At 49.8% G+C, this 18687-nt stretch overlaps 1 long non-coding RNA gene across 3 annotated transcripts; it reads left to right on the top strand.

Annotated features, from left to right (window-relative positions):
- The first annotated feature begins 157 nt into the window (after window positions 1-157).
- LOC107196664 lies at window positions 158-12800 on the top strand. 3 transcript variants are annotated; one of them, XR_003044132.1, is made up of 4 exons: window positions 158-5858; window positions 9287-9502; window positions 10450-10585; window positions 10745-12800. It is a non-coding gene; the product is annotated as an uncharacterized LOC107196664 (long non-coding RNA). The 3 variants fall into 3 exon arrangements; XR_003044130.1 differs by having other exon boundaries at window positions 10450-12800; XR_003044131.1 differs by lacking the exon at window positions 9287-9502 and having other exon boundaries at window positions 10450-12800.
- The last annotated feature ends 5887 nt before the right edge of the window (window positions 12801-18687 follow it).

Below are 18687 nucleotides of genomic sequence, written 5' to 3'. Positions count from 1 at the left end.
GTGTGCTTTTGGCGCCTGGTTTCGGGCGGGCGATGCTGTTGGGGTCAGTGAGGAAAGCCAGGCGAACAAAGGCGGGCGGGCGGGCAGCAGCAGCAGAAAATGTCCGCCAGCGGTCGCGGTCCCGCTTCGCCCCGCTGGCCGGGGGCGGCCGCGGCGCCCCAATAAAGTCTGTTTTGACGAGAAACGCCTGAGACTCCTTTTTCGCGTCGGACGGCGTGTGCTTTTGGCGCCTGGTTTCGGGCGGGCGATGCTGTTGGGGTCAGTGAGGAAAGCCAGGCGAACAAAGGCGGGCGGGCGGGCAGCAGCAGCAGAAAATGTCCGCCAGCGGTCGCGGTCCCGCTTCGCCCCGCTGGGCCCGGGGGCGAGCGCAGTTTGGCTGCGCGGGGCGGGTGGGCGGAAGCGGCGCGCGGAGCCCCCAGGTCCACCGTTGGGAAGATGTCCGTTATCCTTTTGTGACCCGCGGAAACCTGAGGTGGAGCCGTTGGGTGCCTGCTTCCCGGTAGATCTTGGAACTCAGGATCCCGGCCGCTCGTCGTGTATCGGCTCTTCATGGCTTCCTAACATTTCCTTCAGAGCCTCCCTTTCTTCTCTGTCCAACGAGTCATTGTTTCCCTTGACCACTATCTTCACCTATTTTTCCCTTTCATAGATGCTCCTCCTTGTACCCACCAGGCTTTGCATTTGTCTCTTCGATGAAAATTACAGTTTTCCCGCCCTGTTCTTCATCATACCTGCAACAGAGCCTAGATTTTTCCTGGCGCGAATTAGCGACAAGTTAGACGTTCCTGAACAGTTAGATATATTGCAGAGAACTGGTTTTGTCCCTATTAAAGCAATAGAAATAAAGATGTCCTGATTTTTAAGAAAGTAAGGAAAAACTGAAAACTCGGGGAGCGTGCATCTTCGTTGTACTCTTTTGGCCAATTTAACGCCCGTGTGTTTCTTGAAGTGTGTATTCTCCACGTTTACTCGTCTTTTGGGATAGTGTTCTTGCCATTGATGCCACTGATTATTCTGAACCGTAGTACATCAATCTCACATCTAACTTGTTAAAACAAGTGGGTGTCTTTGAGAACATATTAGGGGAAAGTTTATGCATTCAGAAGTGACTCGATCAGTCTTAATTTAGTCTCTACTTTTTTTCTAAATGGCATTGGACTTGATTTTTGAGAATATTAGTGTAAAGCGTGAAAAATAAGATCATTTTCTTTTTGAATCTTGAGTTTTAAAATCTGAGTAATTCCCCTTGGAGTTGTGCACCCACACAGTTTGGCAAAGTCATATCTGTTGAAATAAGTCATTTCTGGCTTTCATAGCTTATAAATTCTGCATAAATGTTTCACAAATGAAAACCAGTTGTGGGAGAATTTTTATGTGGCTTAATTTCATTTTCCCCACTCTCTAGTAATGATGGGAAAATGTCTTTGCGAGTCGTTGATACTTCCTTGTAGACACAAGGAAAATGGGGAAGTACCCAGTTAGCCTAGTTTCAAGTGGAGAAAGCTGAAAGGGGGTTTTTTAAACTGTCAAAAAGGATGATAGGTGTGAGAAAGCACTGACATGCCCCAAATTGCTATGCTAGCACCCGCTCCATGAATAGCTTTTAAAACTCACCCTAAAGCAGGTGACTGGTTAGGCAGACCTCAAGTTTTCTGTGGTGGGAAATATTCTTGTCTTCCACTCTGTAGCTGCAGAGTCTCTTATGACTAGCCCTGCAAAGACAGATAGTCTGCAGTATTGGCTCAGGCCTGCTTGCACTTGCTGCTAAAGGCAAAAATCCATGTAAAGGACAGGTTGAATTGCGTTTCAGAGCCATGGGTTTAAAAGGTGGGGTTCATTTCACTGCTTCTGTTTGGGCAGAATAAATTGGGCCAGTGGGCGTTCCCTCTGAACTTCTAGTCCTTTCGTTTTAGCAGCAAATGATTAACATTGCTTAATTAATCTGGTATTTCTCTTACACCAGTGTTTGGGTGTTTTTACCCTTCCAGCTTCCAAGGGCCGTGGCGGTGTCTGTTGACAGCTCAGTGCCTTGCACGTGGAATTATTGTTTGCTTTTTGGTTCATGAAAAAATGAAGTGGAAAGCGCTGACAGGAGTTCCATGTGATAGTGGTCGGCCTTTTCAAAGTCTCAAGTTCCAACTTTGTACAAAGCTTTCAGTCTACTGTAGAAATGAATAACAACTACCGAAGAAAGTAGGACACTGAAGAATCACAGGAGCTGTGCAGAGCTTTCTAGACTCTCCAAGAAGTCAGCTCATTAATAGCTGAGGAGACGTAGTGATAAATACATTGCAAGGAATGTGCGCTTTGGCCACCTGATCAGGCCAGCAGCAGGATGAGGATGAGGGCTGTTAGCCACAGCCCTCGCTGTCTCCCCACAGCCGTTGCTGTCTCTCCACACCCCTCATTTGCTAGTGATTCCTTTCCTGAAGCCTCCATTCAGGGCTCCAACTATGTTTTAAGAGCACGTGGTTTAGAAAAGGACACCTGTGGAGTTGGCGAAGGGTGGGAGAGGGTGGAGAAAGAATAAAGGATATGAGTTAAAAAGATGCCTGGTAGCTCTTTCCTTGCTTTTTTCAGAGAATCTTATTTAGTGACTTTTGGGAGGCTAACAAATCTACTTGTACTATTTCTATTTCTAGCAGGTTGGAAATGATTTCCAGCATTGAACTCATGCTAAATTATTTCTTTTACCACAAGCTAATTTAATTCAGTTGCCTCATGAAAGTGCCTTTTGGTTAGTTCTACTGTTTAGTTCTTTTGAAGTTACTTCAAGTAGCAGTCAGTGTTCTGCATCAGTTACAGTATGGAGAATGTTCCAACTGGCAGGACCAGTCCAGTCTCTTCCAGGAAACCAGCTGAAAGCAGCTGCTCACAGTCAATTGCAAGGTAGTGAGGGGGCTGTGTGGCTAGAACTAGCGTTCCCTGCCTTTTGTTAGGCTGCAAAGCCTCTGTTTTTTTTGGGGGGGGGAGAAGGTAGTACCCTCCCTGTTCTAATTCAAATCCATGCTGAGTTTCCAATAAAAATTTTAGAAAAATCAGGATGAAAATTCATGTGTATGCATCTAAATTAGTTGTGCCTAGTTTGTATTAGTACAAGTTAGATGACAAACTATAGGTGTGTACACGCTTTCTTAATCATTTAAACGATAGTTATGGAATCTGAAATTCGAGCTACTAAAGGGAGAATTTCGCCCCCCAAATAAATGCGTATATTAGATTTGGAGCTTAAATTACGGTGAAACGGCCTAACTACATGCCTAGTAAATTAACATCGTTTATGCAACATTTTAAGTCTAATTATTTTTCTGAGGGCTACGTGATTTATTGCAGTAAGTGAATCTGGTTATTGCCCATAAGACTGAGGAAAGTTGAAATCTTCAATAATAGATTAACGTTGTTTTTCTTGACTTTGCTATTAGAATTCCCCTCACAGGAAAAGCCAAATCAACTTACTTGTCCCGCAGTTGCTCCTGCCACCTGCCCATCCAAACGAATGCAGCAGGCACACCGGAAAAGAATGAGCAGAAAATTCTCATTCAATTGTGGTAACTTTCACAGTCATGCTTGTTTCACAGCGTAAGAAGGGCAGGACCATGTCCTGTCCACGTACTAGTGAGTGTGAAGATCTTCATGTAGTAGAACAGGAAGAGCTCACATGGACTCGTCCTCAGAGTGGACAGCACAGGGATTTCCCTGGTGGTTAGATGCCTGAGCTGGGGGACCAGGTGAGCCCAGCTGTTCTCCCGGTTTGGGAACGCCTGCTGTGCAGCCCAGGCTGGAGGACACAGCCTGAACTCGAGGACAAGGAGCCTGCAGGACAGAGAGGAGAAGGCTCTGAACAGGTAGCTCCCAAACACTCGTTTCTAGTGTGGGAAGTCCTAGGAGGAAGGGGAGACTCTGGGGACGAGCGGATGTAGCCCAGCCTCATCCGGTGCTGGCCTTCCCAAGGACTCAGACTTGAACAGTCTACGTATCTTGTTTGTTTGTTTGTTTTAATGTGAATCTCTGTGAAAAGACTAAATAGAATAAGTCAGGTGATAAATTCGTAAATATTTGGGACAAGCCCACGGCACTCAGAAAAAGGCTCTTTTTAGCCTTGGAAATTCATCAATTTGAATTGATCCACTGAAACTGCAATCAAAGATGGCCGAGGTTTTCTCAATACTTGGCTACTAACATCACATCCAATTTTTGGGGGGTTTTTATGAGCCATTCCTCGTTCCAAGTCCCAGCTTGAACTTGGAGATTAATAATGGAAATTGTTCTGGAGTTTTGGGCTTTGGAAGATAAAGCAGCTGCAAAATTGGTCGGTGGGAAGAGCAGACGAAGTGCTCAGAACTTGGGTTCAGGTCCTGGCTGTGCCGTTTATCATCCATGTAACCTCAGCAGAGTCCTGTCCTCTGCTCTTTATTTCCTCAGCTGTAAACAGGCCCAGGCATGCCTGTCTTCAGGGATGATAGGAGTCAGCGGTAATGGTAAGTGAAGTGCCCAACCTAGGTAGGTCAATTCTCTGCGCTCTCCAGGGCAGTTACATCCCGTCTCGCCCTTTGTTCCGTTGCGGGGTGAACTAGCCTCTGCCCACTCAACATCTCTGCTTCTGGCTCTCCTTTGCATCCAGGCACTGCCAGCTTTAGGGTTAATGCTTACAGGCAGGACCTCATGTTCTTAGAGTAGATGAAAATTCATTTGCTAGCCAGACTTTTTTTTTTTTTTTTTCTTTTTAAGAGATTTGTCATCAGCGATAAGTTTTTAATCTCTCTGAGCTAGGTGGATTACTGTCCATTAAAAGTAGAATAAACAACTTGCTTTTGTGTTTTCTGTGTCAATCAGAACTTAATGTCTCAATACCAGAGCTCCTTGTGGAAGTCTATTTCTATCTGTGATCCAGCTGTGTCTTAAGAATCACTTTTCCCCTTGCGACACAGAGGTGCCTTGGCTGGAGAGGGTAGACCCAAGAAGACTTGGCAGGGCTGTTATCACTGAGATCAACATCTGCTACTCAGGGCAACAGCAGCCCGGAGGCGGAGAGCAGGTCAGGGGAAGACAGCAGCCTCCTCTCCACACTCCCCCGGGAGCCACAGTCCTGTTCAGAGTTGCCACCAAACTTCCTTGGTGCTCGGTAGGGCACCGCTCTTTCCTCCCTTAGGTCATGTACAATTTTAAACTGGGGGTTGAAAGGACAGGGTGGGGAGGAAGGATTTTATTATATTGTAAACTGCACCATCCTGTTAACTGCCGGAGGGATGCACGCGGAGTGTCCTTGCACTGTTTTAAATGGCATTGTCATTGTGGCGAGACCGTAATCTTGGATCCCTTGAATCTTTTTCCTAACGACTTTCTGACCAAACTGCAAAGGCGGTGCTGACCCCGATGTGGTTTGAAGCTAGCGCCATACCAGCTGCCACCCTCTCTACCATCCTCACCCTCTCCTGTGTCACACTTGGTCTCAATCTTCCTCTGGAACCTCAGCCATAGCACACCCTTCGATGACTTGAGTCCACACAGCCTCTTTACGTGCCGGCCTTTGCACCTCCAGCTGCCTTCATTTCCTCTTCAGCTGCCACGTCCTGATCCTTGTAATCCCTAAGATGACACCACGTCAGTGAACCTTAAGCTCTCCATATCCTGTCCTCCCTGACCCCCCTGACCCTCACACCTTCCTCCCGTTAACCCTTTATTTCAGCCTCAGACCTTTCTAATCCCTCTTTCTCTCCCAGAGTAAAGCGCCATGGTTGATCACAGCATCCTCAACTTCCCATCCTGCTTAAGCCTGATGAAACTTCGCCCGTGGCTCAACCGTCTTCCATCTCCACACTTCTGAAATCCTGGGATCTGCTGGAGGAAACACAACTCATGTACGTAGATTTTCGTCATGCCTTATTCCTGCTTTCTAGCATCAGCTGGGTGTTTAATGTCACTTGACAATTCTTTTTGCTTGTCCTAACTCAGCTCCCTCCTCCACCATTTTGGCAAATTCTCTAAATTACTTTCTTCAGAAATTCGCTCGTCTCCATCTCCACGTCCCTCGGCAGCAGCCCCGTTCCGTTGCTTTCCACTTTAAGGCGATTGACTCAGAATTTATCTCCTCACATGCCAGCTGTCCCTTTGCACCGTGTCCCCTACACATCGACCAAGAAGCACCTTCCATTCGTAGACCATGCAGTGCCACTCCCGGCGGAGCCCGTGTCCTCTACCTGTGCCTTGTCTTCTCCCGTGGACCTGCCATTTCCCCCAGGTCTTTTCCTTTGGATGAAGTCTCTTCTGGTCCTCAAAAACAAGGCTCCACCTTGACCCCGTCTCCCTCCAGCCATTGCCCATCCGTTTTCATTCTCAGCTAAGCACCCTGAGACCACGTCTGTCTTAATGATCCCTACCTCACCCGTTCTACCCGGCACCGTGTCTCCGGCGACCTGGTGATATGCCCAAACATGTGACGACTTCTGCCCTTGTTGACATCGCTGCCTCTCTGTCCCTGGGACTCCGCACTGGGCTGCCTCCGCCATCCTCCTTTCTCCTCAGCTCCTCGCTCCTGACTGTTGCTGCTCGTGCTGCGCTGCTTGTCCCGTGCGCCGTCCCCGGCTGTCTTTATCAGCCACTTGCGCGCCGACCGTCCTTAGCTTCGCCCCTGGTCTGGACCCTCTCCAGAGCTCTAAACCCTGTCTGTCCTCAGCGTCCCCTGCCATCTCACACTCACTGGGTCTCCCTGGCCTTCTCCCCCTTTCTCTGCCCCCTTTCCCTCCAGCCTTGGTCTCTCACCAGTCACCCAGGACTGAAATCAGGAAGTCGTCTCAGGCTCCTCGCTCCCAAACCCCCATGGGTAACCACCACGTCCTGATACGTTTACCTCCTAAATGTTTTTCCCTGTTCCTGCTGCTGCTGTCCTCGTGTCGGCTCCAGCTCCCTCTCACCTACACCTTTGCCGAGCAGCTGCTCTGCCTGCCTCCAGCGTTCCCTCCCCAAGCCTCTCCCGGGTTTTTCTGGCATTCACATGGGACCACATCACTCCCCTGTTCAAACTCCAGGGGCTTCAGCCTTGACCAGCTCCTTGGCCAGGCACCCCTAAACTTCCGGCCTCATTTTCTATGCTCCTGCAGCCTCCAGACACAGGCACATGCAGTTCACACCTCTGTTTGCAGATTATTTCCTCTGCCTGAAACATCCCTCCCCCCCCCAAACTTCCTCCTCTTCCAGATCAGCTCAGATGATGTCTCTAGGAAGCTTTCCTTTGAAGAGTATTTCCATAGCGTTCTGCCTGACCACAGTCGATGTTCTTACATTATAATGAAAGTGTCTGTTAATGTTTCTGCTTCCCCACAAAACTGCACATTGAGGGCAGGGACACACTCTCTCTTGCCTCCTGTTCCCAGGGGGTAGCAAGGCCAGCCAAACGCCCATCAGCAGAAATACCCGGTGATGCTACTACCTATAGCCTCCTCCACACCCACTGCTTGTAAAATAAGTACAGGACCCTTAGCTGAGCTCTAGGGAAGCTTGGCACAGCGGAAAACATGGGAGTTTTGAAATCAGACAGACCTGGATTTGAGTATTTGTTCCATCACTTATTAGCTAAGTCATCTTAAACGACTTTCTGAACCTCTCTGGGCCAATTTCGTTATCTGTACAATAGGAATCTTACTATTCAAGATGGCTGTAAAGTTTGAGTGCAATGATATGTACGGTGCTCCTGGCATGCAACAGGCACGAAATAAAATTCCTCATCTTTTACTGTTTTTCTCTCCCTCCTGCTCCATTCTGACCCCCTCCCCCGACATCCGGCCTCACAGAAGTTTCTTTGTGGTGAAAACGCCCCTTCATTTTCCTTGCTCTTTGCCTTCCTCGTCTCCCCCACCTCCCTGCTCGGTTCAGGTCCTGCCTAAAGGAAAGCCCAGGTGCTGCAGTTAGAAATGGCCCCTGGCCTGGTCTCCTGTTGGCCCCATCGGAGAGAAGTGGAAGAGTCAGACTTACTACTCAGTCAGCTGGCTTTTAATTACTTGTAGATAGTTCCTGGGTTGGAAGCTTCTGGAAGGCAAGGGTGTTTCTTCTCCTTTTTTGTAGCTCTCCATGCTATAGGCATGTAGTTCTCCGGGAACTCTGAATTTTAGCTTTCTTGTCCTTCAGATTTTTTGAGTAGTATGAATTTGCAAGCAAAGAAATGTCTGAAAATTAGACACAATTCTAGAAAATTAATTTCAAACAGTGAAAATTAATCAGTTTGGGAATTAGCTTATAATGTGAAGAAAACAATATTGCTCACGTCAAACTACACGAAAAGGATGTATATGTCAATTATTTCTCAGAGGCATATTCAAGAAGAAAATCCTTTAAGTAGACTGCTCTGGAAAAATAATCTTATTTTCTCCTGGTCAGGTGAAGCTGACACAGTCCTTCACCCAGCCCTCTCAAAGCAAACACTATTACAAGTAAAATCCTGTTACAACAGCTGCTACCGCAAAGGCCGCCCATATAAAAAGACCATCGCCTGTTGAAATAAATGCCTTATTGATCGATGCATTAATCCAAGGGTAGCAGGTAACATTGCTATTTTCATGTCACAGGCAGATAGAGGTCTTTATAGATTTGTTCATACACACCTCTTCCAGCCTTTGAGCCCCCTTTGTCTCCCCCAAACCACTGACTTCTAGATGCAGAGCCCACTTGATGGAGTAGAACCAGTCTACTTCTGGCTTCACCCTGAAGCAGGTAGCCCTGTCCAGCACCGAGTTCATTAGAACTCACCTCCGTCGGGTTTTGCAGGCTAGCCACTGCTCGCTGTCGCACGTGGATAGCTGTTAAATCATACTTCCTCATCCTGTATTTGAACCGTTGTTTTTTTACGATCCAAATTTAGTAACTTACATATTATACATACCAAATGTAATATGTAAGTCTTCATGTTACTAGATACATCTGTCATACGACCCGATGGCGATGGGGAGATGTCTCAACTCTGATCCAACATTTCATCCTGCCAGCGTAATGGCAGCTAACTCTCACATAGCTCTTATTTAAACTGGGGTTGTATCATAAATACCTTCTAGAAACAACCTAGAGAAACGGTTGCGTACCTTACTGTATGTCACATGAACGAATGTGTACAGCTCTTTAGCAAAACGTATGGAGTCTCTGTGGCGTTCACTTTGTTTCCTGGTATCCCACTACTCAGTATTCCCTCCTTAGCCTCATTTTTTTAGAAGGTAGCAATCAGCTCTCTTGTGGGATGAACTCCCTTAGCTTGAGGGGATAAATTGGCCAAAGAACCACAGCAATCTGTCTCCTTTAACAGGTGACTGATTTAAGAGGAGCGTGGGAGAACGCAAACCATCTCTGGCCCGTGAAATGCACAGATCCTCAAGAGACCCTGTTCTTCCTTCCTGCCCCCAAACCGGTGTGATGGCTAGGGCTGTGGCAGCCATCCAAGACTGTGAGGAAAAGGCTGGGAGAATTGCAGTCAAGGGTCAGGCACCGGGGTGCGAGCTGCCGCTACCGCAGGGCTTCTCGGGTAAGCCACCGTGCCTGGGTTGGTAGACTTACTGCCGCAGGCCAGGCGGTCAGCCACTCCCACTGCGAACAGGAGGGGCGGGGAGTGGGATGGAGGAGGGAGGACATCGAAGGGACAGTTACTCTTCTGTATGAAGCGTTGTCTCTTGGTGATTTCATGGTCTGTCCGTATGGAATCCATGGCATATTATAAAGCCATACGTTTTGTATATAGTGGTTTTTAATTTTGTAAATGGTTTTAATATGAAAAAAGTGCTATGATAAAATAATAAGCAAAAATGTAGGATATCTGTGTATATAGTATAATTCCAACTTTTTTTGGAGGGAAAGGTATGATAATGTCAGAACAATGTAGTTTGCTTCTGGGAACTAGGATTTTGGTGGTTTTTTTATTGTCATAAAATCCACCATTTTAACCATTTTTAAGTGTACAGTTCATTGGCATTAAATACATTCACACTGTTGTGCAGCCGTCACCACCGTCCATTCCCAGAACTCTGCATCTTGCAAAACTGAAACCGTTCCCATGAAACACTAACTGCCCGCCCCGTCCCTGCGACCCCGGCATCCTCATTCACTTCCGTCTGTGAAGTCGACTGTTGCAGGAACGTGGCTCGTATAAGTGAGTCACGCAGCTCTGTTTGTCCTTTCGTGACTGGTTTGTTTCATTTAAAATGTTCTCAAGATTCATCCATGTTGTAACATATGTCAGAATTTCCTTCTGAAGGTTGAACGATGTTCCAGGGTGTGGATGGACCACGTTTTGCACATTCGTTCGTCTTCAGTGGACACTTGGGTTGCTCGACACTTCAGCTGTTATGAATAATGCTGCTATGAATGTGTTCTGTTTTATGATCAGAACAAAGGTAGCACATTAAGAAAAGCTTGTGGAAGCCTAATCACCTATTTTGAATTTATGCTTTTTCCCTGTGTTTCTTTTTTCATCAGATCTTTTGGATTCTTTAGCCAACTGTGACATTTCCCTACCAGAAGGAAAAATTGGAGTTGGAAGCTTTCTCACCATTTGAAAAGCTACTAGTAGTGAAGTGGTTAGCTGTTTTCCTACTTCCTGCTCTGCTAAAGAGTGAGTTCTTTAACTTCTTGTCATCATCCAGTTATTCTCCATCTCTGAAACGTCCCCAGCGTAAGTCACTGTTCCCATAGCAAGTCACTGTCTCCATAGCCCCGGGCAGGTCTGCATTGTACTCTATGTCCTGTTGGACTCATCAGTCCGTCCCCCCAGGAAACTACACAGAAGACAAACAGCAACGGATTCAGCTCACTGAAGAGCCAGGTCACTCATGTGGCGGCCACCCTGCCAGGTCCCCAGAGTGCAGCGATGACCAAGCCGGCCGGGTACCAGACACTCTTCATGGAACCTCTTGTCAGGCGGTGGAGGCGGTGGTAGAATTCACTAATTTAGGGGAGTCATAGGATTTATGCCAGAAGAGACCCTAGAACCGATTTAGTCTGACCCCTTGAGACACCCGGGTGAGGTGTCGAGACTGATAGTAGGGTGAACTGGAAGTGCCCTTTCTGTTCCCGTCCTGGTTGGCTGTCATCAAGACACTCTGATTACTCAGCCATCCCCAGTCAGCTCTTAGGCTCTGGTCTCTTCTACCCAAAAGCTTCCACTCTGCAAGATATCTCTCTGGCAGTCACACCAGATTTTCTACTGTGACCCAGATATGCCTGTCCTTCCTCACCCCTCCTTCCCCAGGGTCTTTCTCCCCAAGCTTCACCTCTGGATGCTGGATCCTTCAGCTTCCACCCGAAATGCCACCTTTTCAGCCTGACACAAGCCCATCCTCTTGAGCAACTGCGGTCTCCAACCAGCGTGGGATTCGTGTTCCCCAAGCTTTGGTCTTTGAAGGTGCCTGCAGGTATATGTTGAAGCCTCCTCCTCTTCCTGCCCCCCACGTCCCCCTTCCTCTGTCTTTGAGGTTGTAGATTCTCTTTTTGTTATGTGAACATGAAGAAAGCAGGATACACACTCAGTTAATAATGGTTACCTTAGGCAAGGCAAGGGAGAGAATAAGTGCAAACCCACCTATTGAACCCTGAGCAAGTGCATGAAATGAGAGGCCCCAAAGCCAGGAGTAGGAGGAGCCGTCCGCCCGCGTCTGGGTCACTGGGAAGCGGATCGAGAAGTGTGTCGAGGCTCTTCCCGTCACAGCTCGGGACACGAGTTGGAGCTGGCTTCCGGAAGCACGGTGCCTCATATTTATAGCGCACCGAGCAGCTCTTACGCGTGGGAGAATGAACGAAATCACTGGTGTCTCACTGTCTATTAGACTGTGGCACCGTCGCCTACCGTCTCCCTTTCTCCCCTTTTCCTCCTTATTCTTTTCGTATCTTGTCCCTCCCGACTTCTTCCTGTGCTTTCCATGTCCGTCACATTTCCCTTTCCCATCCTCCACGTCTTCCCTTCCCTGCTTCACTCAGCTCCTTCTTAATGTAGTTAGTGTATGCATTTCACACTTGTCTTGCTTATCTTATGTGTTATTAACGGAGCCAGTAGACGAGTTATGGTTTGGAGCTTTTTCTCCCTAGAAAAATCGAGCCCATGTTATTCTTTGAACGACTTTGATGGGTTTTTCTCCCCGTGAATCAGTGACGCACAGGAAAGCTGTGAAGCATGGGCCCGGGGCGGACCGCGGGAGCCTGGGAGCTCTGCGTGGAGCTGAGCCTGGCCCTCGCGCACCCTCCAGTGCTTTCACCCTTCCCCCACCGCCCACCCACTGCACAAAAGGGCTCGGGTCTCTGAAGCTTTTCTCCACCAGCCCCCAGCCTCCGTGCTGGGAGGGAGATGGACTGGCTGCTTCCAGGACTGTAGAGACCCACAAGGTAAAAACGGGGCTTCTGGGTGAAAATTTGGTTCCTTCGATCCAGTGCCTGAGGCTGAAGTAAAGTAGGCTTTGGCGTGTGCAGGCTGTGGATGAAAACGGCTCTAATAAAGCTGACCAGTGACAAAGTAACTTCACAGGCCGATCCGATCCGGTCACAAATCCCTAACTGGGCAGCTCCTGGTGGGTAGTCACGCCCCAGGCCATAACTGTTTTAGGAAAAGATTTATCTCAGCCTTGAGCAAGACCGCCCATCACGCATCTAGTTAACATACCCTGGAAATGCCAGAGTGATCTTCCCTCAGACCCCTCAGAGGCGTCACCAGCCTCAGGAGAAGGTGCAATCTCAGCTGTCCTGCACTCCTGTCCCACCTTGCCGTCTCCGCCTTCACATAATCTTCCTTACTTTCCCTCCTTAATGTCAAAGGTATTAAAAAAAACCTGCAAAACTCATTCTCGGGAGCATTTGAGATCTTGCTCCCTGGCATATGTTGTCAGTTTGGCTCAGATAAACTCATAAAAATCCTCTGCGGGTTCGGACATTTCTCACACCAACAGATGGATGCAGCGTGTAAATTACAGGCTGCCGTTAACGTCGGCAGCGGCAGCGCCAGTTACTCAGTTACTTTTGTGCCCCCGACCCCCATGCGCTCTTCTGGGTGCCGGAAGGCAGTCTACGGCAGTGGTCGCACTGCTCTGACCCCGGGGTCACTGCCGTGCTGCACATCCTTGAACTGGGCCATCCCAGTGGCGGCCGGCTTCTCCCTTCCCGACCTTGGCTCCTTGTGGTGGGTCCACCATTCCCGGATCTCTGCCCCATTGTTTTCAACCTATCCATGACTTTGTAAGCTAATTCCATCCATTTTATCCCTCGTCAGTTTCAAATATCACCTCTGCAGAGAGCCTGCTGAGGACTGGATGTTTGTTTCCCCACCCAGAATTCACGTGTGGAAACCCCATCCTCAGTGGTATTGGGCTGGGGGTGATGAGGTTACGAGCATGGTACCCTCGTGAGCGGGATCAGGGCCTCTGTAAGAGGCCCCAGAGAGCTCTGCTCCCACCTGTGTGAAGACAGGAATGCTGTCCCAGGACCCCACCATGCTGTCGCCCTGATCTCAGACTGGGCTTCAGAACTGTGAGAGAGAGATACCTTGTTTATAAGCCACCGAGTGTGTAGTGCTCTGCCACAGCAGCGGGACGGACTGACGCTGAGCCTTCCTTACCGTGGAGCCGTTGTTACCCTTCAGCTGCCCCACAGAGTCACAGTGTCGCTCTCTGCTGGCAGGGTGCCTCTTCCTCGCCTTACACCGGAAGGTCCTTGAGTGCAGGCACTGTGTGCTGACCATGCCCCCTACCGAGCACTCCATGGTGCCCCGCTGAGCACAAGGCTGCAGGCCTGCCTGGGCCACACCTGTGGGACAGCACTTCCGGCCTACAGGCCTACAGCTACTATCTGGAACTCTGCAGGGAGGGTGGAACCGAGGCACTGGCCCCGCCTCCGCCTCCTGTCATTCCAGCCTGTAGTTTTCACCGTGCACATACCCGGGGTTGGCTTAAACTGGCCGGACCCCTGCCTTGAATGAAGTCATGGATGGTTTACAAGGTTCTAACCCCACAAACAACTCAAACCCATCTCGGAATCCAGTAACTCTGTCAGGACCCGGGTCACAGTGACTGCACTCAGGGCAGATTTCTAGGCCTACGTCGGGGACAGAGTGTTAAGTGAAGCCACCGGAGTCTACATCAGCTTCAAAGCTGTAAACCACGGGCATGGTCTTTTAGAGTGCAGAGGCTGTCTCTAGGTCGAAGGAAGGCGGGGCAGCTGCCGGATTCGCAGGGCAGACGTATGGAGGGGGCTTCCTGGGGCAGTTACTTCCAGCACGGGCTTCATGACGACCTTGAACTTTTGGTGGACAGTCCGCCCAGACAGATTATGGGGAGAAGGCGATTGATGCCATGAGCAAGCGAGAAACTGGGCGACCCATGCTCATGTTCGCTTGTGGGCTTGCGGGCTGGTGGCTTTGGACCTGCTTTTGGGGCCCAGCTCTGCCTCACCTGGGAGTGGCTGGAAATGCCACAGGGGTCCCTGCGTGTGATTGGAGGGAAACCGATGATGGGCTGGCCTTGGCTAGTGCCTCCTCCTCCATGTCGCTGGTTCTTTGCTTCTGTTGCTGCATCTTAAATGCTCTCCAAGCTGGAAACCGAAAAGGAGGAACATACTCCGTTTTACTCCTTAGCTGTTCGACCTTAGACAAGCGATCTAACTAACCTCTGAGCCCCAGTGGGGAAAGAGGCCTGGCATTCATGAAGCAGGCTGTGTAACGCCCCTCGGCTTGCCGCCCTGACCTGGCAGGCCCCTTACCTGCTCTGTGAAGAACACCAGCACGTTTGCGTGGAAGCCCAGAGCAGAGGGAGAGGGGTGAGCAGTAGCCACAGTCAGACCTGGATGCTTATCTCTGCTGCTACATCTGTGTGACCTTGGGCAAGTCCCTCCTGGGTTGAGATGGACTTATATCTATGAGAGGTACCAAAAAAAGTCACAGCGTGGCCCATTTCTGCTAGTTCTTGCATGGGCTTTTCTCTATAACCTGCAGTAGCACCCAGAGGGTCAGGACTCAGGATGGGGAGACAAGGAGCTCTCCTCAGTGGGACCAGGACAGGCTCTGTCCAACCTGCTTCTGTGGTTGGGGTCATGTGGTCACTAACTTAAGAGCTTTTGAGCTCCAGGAGACAGTGACCTCTCTTTTACCCGGTGCTTTGTCAGGGTCAGCCAGAGCACAGAAAAAGCAGGAAATGGTTCTTGACCCAAACATGTGAGTGGTGGTGGGCAGGCGGGCAGTTGCATGGAAATTAGGTCAAGCCAGGCCCAGCAGCTGTGTGAGCAGGTTCTGTGCGGTGGACAGGTGCTACTGCCTGCTCTGGTGAGCTGTGGTAGCAGGTGCAGGGAACTTTGCTGGGCAGTGACGGCTGGACCTGGCTGGGGCCCACTCAGGATGGGGCTTGCAGGTGGGTGCTTGGTAAGCCGACGTGGCTGGTAGAACAGCACTGGGGGGCAGGAGGCAGGAAGCTGGGGTGAAGTGCTGGGAAGAGCAGAATAGGGGGAGTCTGGAACTGGGGAGACATTGTCTCCAGTGCACCTGGGGTGGTGGCCACAGCCCAGCTGGCTGCATTGACCTCAGGAGAGTCTTCTCTCGGAAGCACGGGCACGGAGAGGGGATTCGGCCTTGGTTCTCACACCAGAAGGGTTTCAAGGGGCTGTCGCCTGGGTGCCATGTGCCTGTCAGTCGTCCCAAGGGCTTGGGCACCATTCCTTCCATTTGAAGCAGCTAGTGACAGAGAGTTCAGCTCCATTGCAGGACATGGGTTTTTTCCTCCCAGTTTTGAGTATTACAAATACCATGGGCAAGGAATAAATTGCTTTTTCTTTTAGATGGTTTTCAGGAGAGCAATTACAGGATCAAAGCATAGGAGGGGCATTTTCATAGATCTTGACATATAATTATCAAATTTCGCCCCAAACAGGGCAAAATCAACTTACAAGGCCAGTTCACCTGAAAACAATCCTCCTTCCCCCATAAGCACTGCTGCACCCCAGAGGCTGTGTCCTGTCCCAGCCATGACCCTCTTCTCCCTGCAGGTGAGTCCAATGCAGGGTCCTGTGATACAGCCGGGGCTTTGACTGGGATTGCACTGGATTTAGGTATCACGTGGGGAGGGGCACTTCCAACCCATGAACATGGTATATCTTGCCTTTTACTGAGGCCTCTTTATCTCATAATAGTTTTGTGATTTTCTCCAAAGAGTTGGTGGACACGTTTTTATCAAGAGGCCTGTGTTTGAGGTTATTGTAAATAGTTCTTACATCATTTTCTAATTGTTATAGCTAGGATTTTTTTTTTTTTTTAATGTAGGGATTTTATTACATGTTGATTTTTTATCCAGCAACCTTATTAAACTCTTGTGTTCTAGTAATTTATCTGTTGATTCTTTTATAAGGGATGTTTATATGGGCAGTATAAACATAAGGGATGTTTATAAGGGTAGTACAGGGTTTTGCACTACCTTTTATTGGAGCAAGGAACTCCAGTTTGTTCCTAGTTTTCTAAGAGTTTTTCTCATGAATTGGATCTTGAATCTTATCTGCAACCATAGGGAGGATGGTATGACTTCTCCTTTTTCCTGTTAAAGGGATAGATTATGGTGAGTTTTTCAATACTAAACCATCTTCCACGATACCCTTTTTTATGCACTGCAGGATTTTTGCATGAATGACATTGCCCTGTACTTCTTTTTCACATTTCCCTTATCAAGTTTTGGTGTCAAGGTTCTGATTGCCTCACAGACCAAGTTGGGCAGTTCCCTCTATGTTCTGAGTTTGTGTAAGAGTGGAATTTGCTGTCTCTTAACTCCATATGAGAATCACAGGCGAAGCCCTCGGGGCTGGGTTTGCTCTGTAGGAAGGTCAACTCCTGAACAACTTTCTCTTTCAGAAATCTCATCCCTTCTTTGCCATCCTCCCAGATTAGCAACCCAGTCACAGCTGGACCGGTGGGGCACCCTACGGGGTCACTGCCCAGGGCCTCCTTGGCCCAGGCCTCCCCAGCTCCTCTCCCTGGAGCCGCCACCCTGATCCCCTCTCCCGCCTCCAGAGTGTCTACTGCCCAAGGTGAAACTCAGATCTGCAGTGAGCCCCTCGGCTATATCCACCCTTCCCTTCTGCTGTGCCCTGCTGAGTCGGCGGCGCACCTGGGTTTCTTGTGTCAGCTCTTCCGTCCATGCAGATTGCTAGAAAAGTCTGTCCCATCCTGTCCTCTCTCTTGTTGCTAACAGAGCCTCTAACAGGAAGCCTGCCCCTTCTCTCTAGCGACAGACAGGTCGCCTCTCTCCTGCAGCTCTCTAATTCTGCTATTATCAAAATCGCTTTGGGTAGAATTATTCTGTACCCAAATGAGCATTTCAAGAGGGTGGGCACATGTTTATGATTGTTCACTTATTCAGTCAACAAACAGACCCAGTGCCCCAGCCAGCATGCTGGGTGCTGAGATGTGGTAGTAACCAAGACAGATGGGTTTCAACCGTTTCAGAACCTTCCAGTAAGCAGGAAATAGGAGAGCTTACACTGTACAGATGAGCATTAAAAAAAAAAAAAAAATCACCCTGAATCCCTCTGTTCACATATTGGAGTATTTCTTCCTAGCTTAGAAAATGCACATAATAACCTACCTGAACTACCTGGGTAGGTACATACTATCTTACTTTACAGGTGAGGAAACAGGCACAAAGCACTTAACCAAAGGTCACAGGAATGGCAAGATCTGGATTTTAACAGGCAGCCTAGCTCTGAGCCCTCCACCCCAACCCACCCCCACCTTTAAAAAATGTGGCTTGAACTGTGTGTCTCTGTTGGGAGCCCAGAGTTTTCACTTTGCATTTTACCTTGCGGACACAACTGTGCTAACTCTCCCTTAGAGGGGACAGTCTGCCCGTCAGTTTCCTGCAGGAGAGCCCCGGGGGCCCAGGCTGCCTGGCTGGCATGGGGTGTCCCCAGCCCCCCAATGCTGCCCCCAACCGGTCCGGCTGAGGAACTCTGGGCCATGCAGCCTCTTGCACCCTCCCCTGACTCCCCAGGAAAAGGGGACCCCAATGCCTCACTTCCAGGGTTATCACAGAATGTAAAGTCAGCCCCTCTCCTTAGTTCAGATCTACACAGAAGCCGTAAGCGCGTACTGAGGACCACACTCTTTATGTGGGGGAGGGGGATGCGGAGATGAAAGGTCCGCGGTTGCAGACAAGCAGGCCGACAGCCCCCGGTAAGGAAGGTGCACAAAATCTGAAGAAGCCCCCAGAGGAGCCTTAACCCAGCACCAGCTGGGTCTGGAGAGATCAGCAGGAGCAAGCTAGGAGGGGAGAGGAGACGAGGAGAGAAAGGGCAGGCTAGGCAGAGGGCACAAGCTGGGTAAAAGCCTGGCGCTCGAGGGCAGGCGGAGGAAGGCCGGATGGCTGGAGCAGATGAGCCCGCAGCGGAGAGGAGGCCAGTGGGGAGGCCGGAGGGGTCAGATCCGCAGGGCCTGGGGACTTGGCAAAGGTTTGTATCATTATCCCAAAAAAAGCCACTTCCAGGTTTGAAAACATCTTTCCCGCAGCTGGGCGGGGCAGGTAGGCGGGAGCAGCAGCTCCACGACCCCGGGGTGGGGGAAGGGGGGAGGCACACTCGGCCTTCCGCCACCCCGCCCCCGGCCTGCGCCCGGGCTAGGGGATGCGCGGGGTGGGACTCCTCCTCCCTCGCTGGTTGGCCCGGGGCGGGTGCACCTGAACCCGGGCGGCCACTACCCCCGGGCAG

Source organism: Pteropus alecto, unplaced genomic scaffold, assembly GCF_000325575.1.
Source record: "Pteropus alecto unplaced genomic scaffold, ASM32557v1 scaffold8, whole genome shotgun sequence".
Lineage (NCBI taxonomy): Eukaryota > Metazoa > Chordata > Mammalia > Chiroptera > Pteropodidae > Pteropus > Pteropus alecto.
Note: the sequence above shows the minus strand (reverse complement) of the source record. Positions and strands in the feature narration are given on the sequence as shown.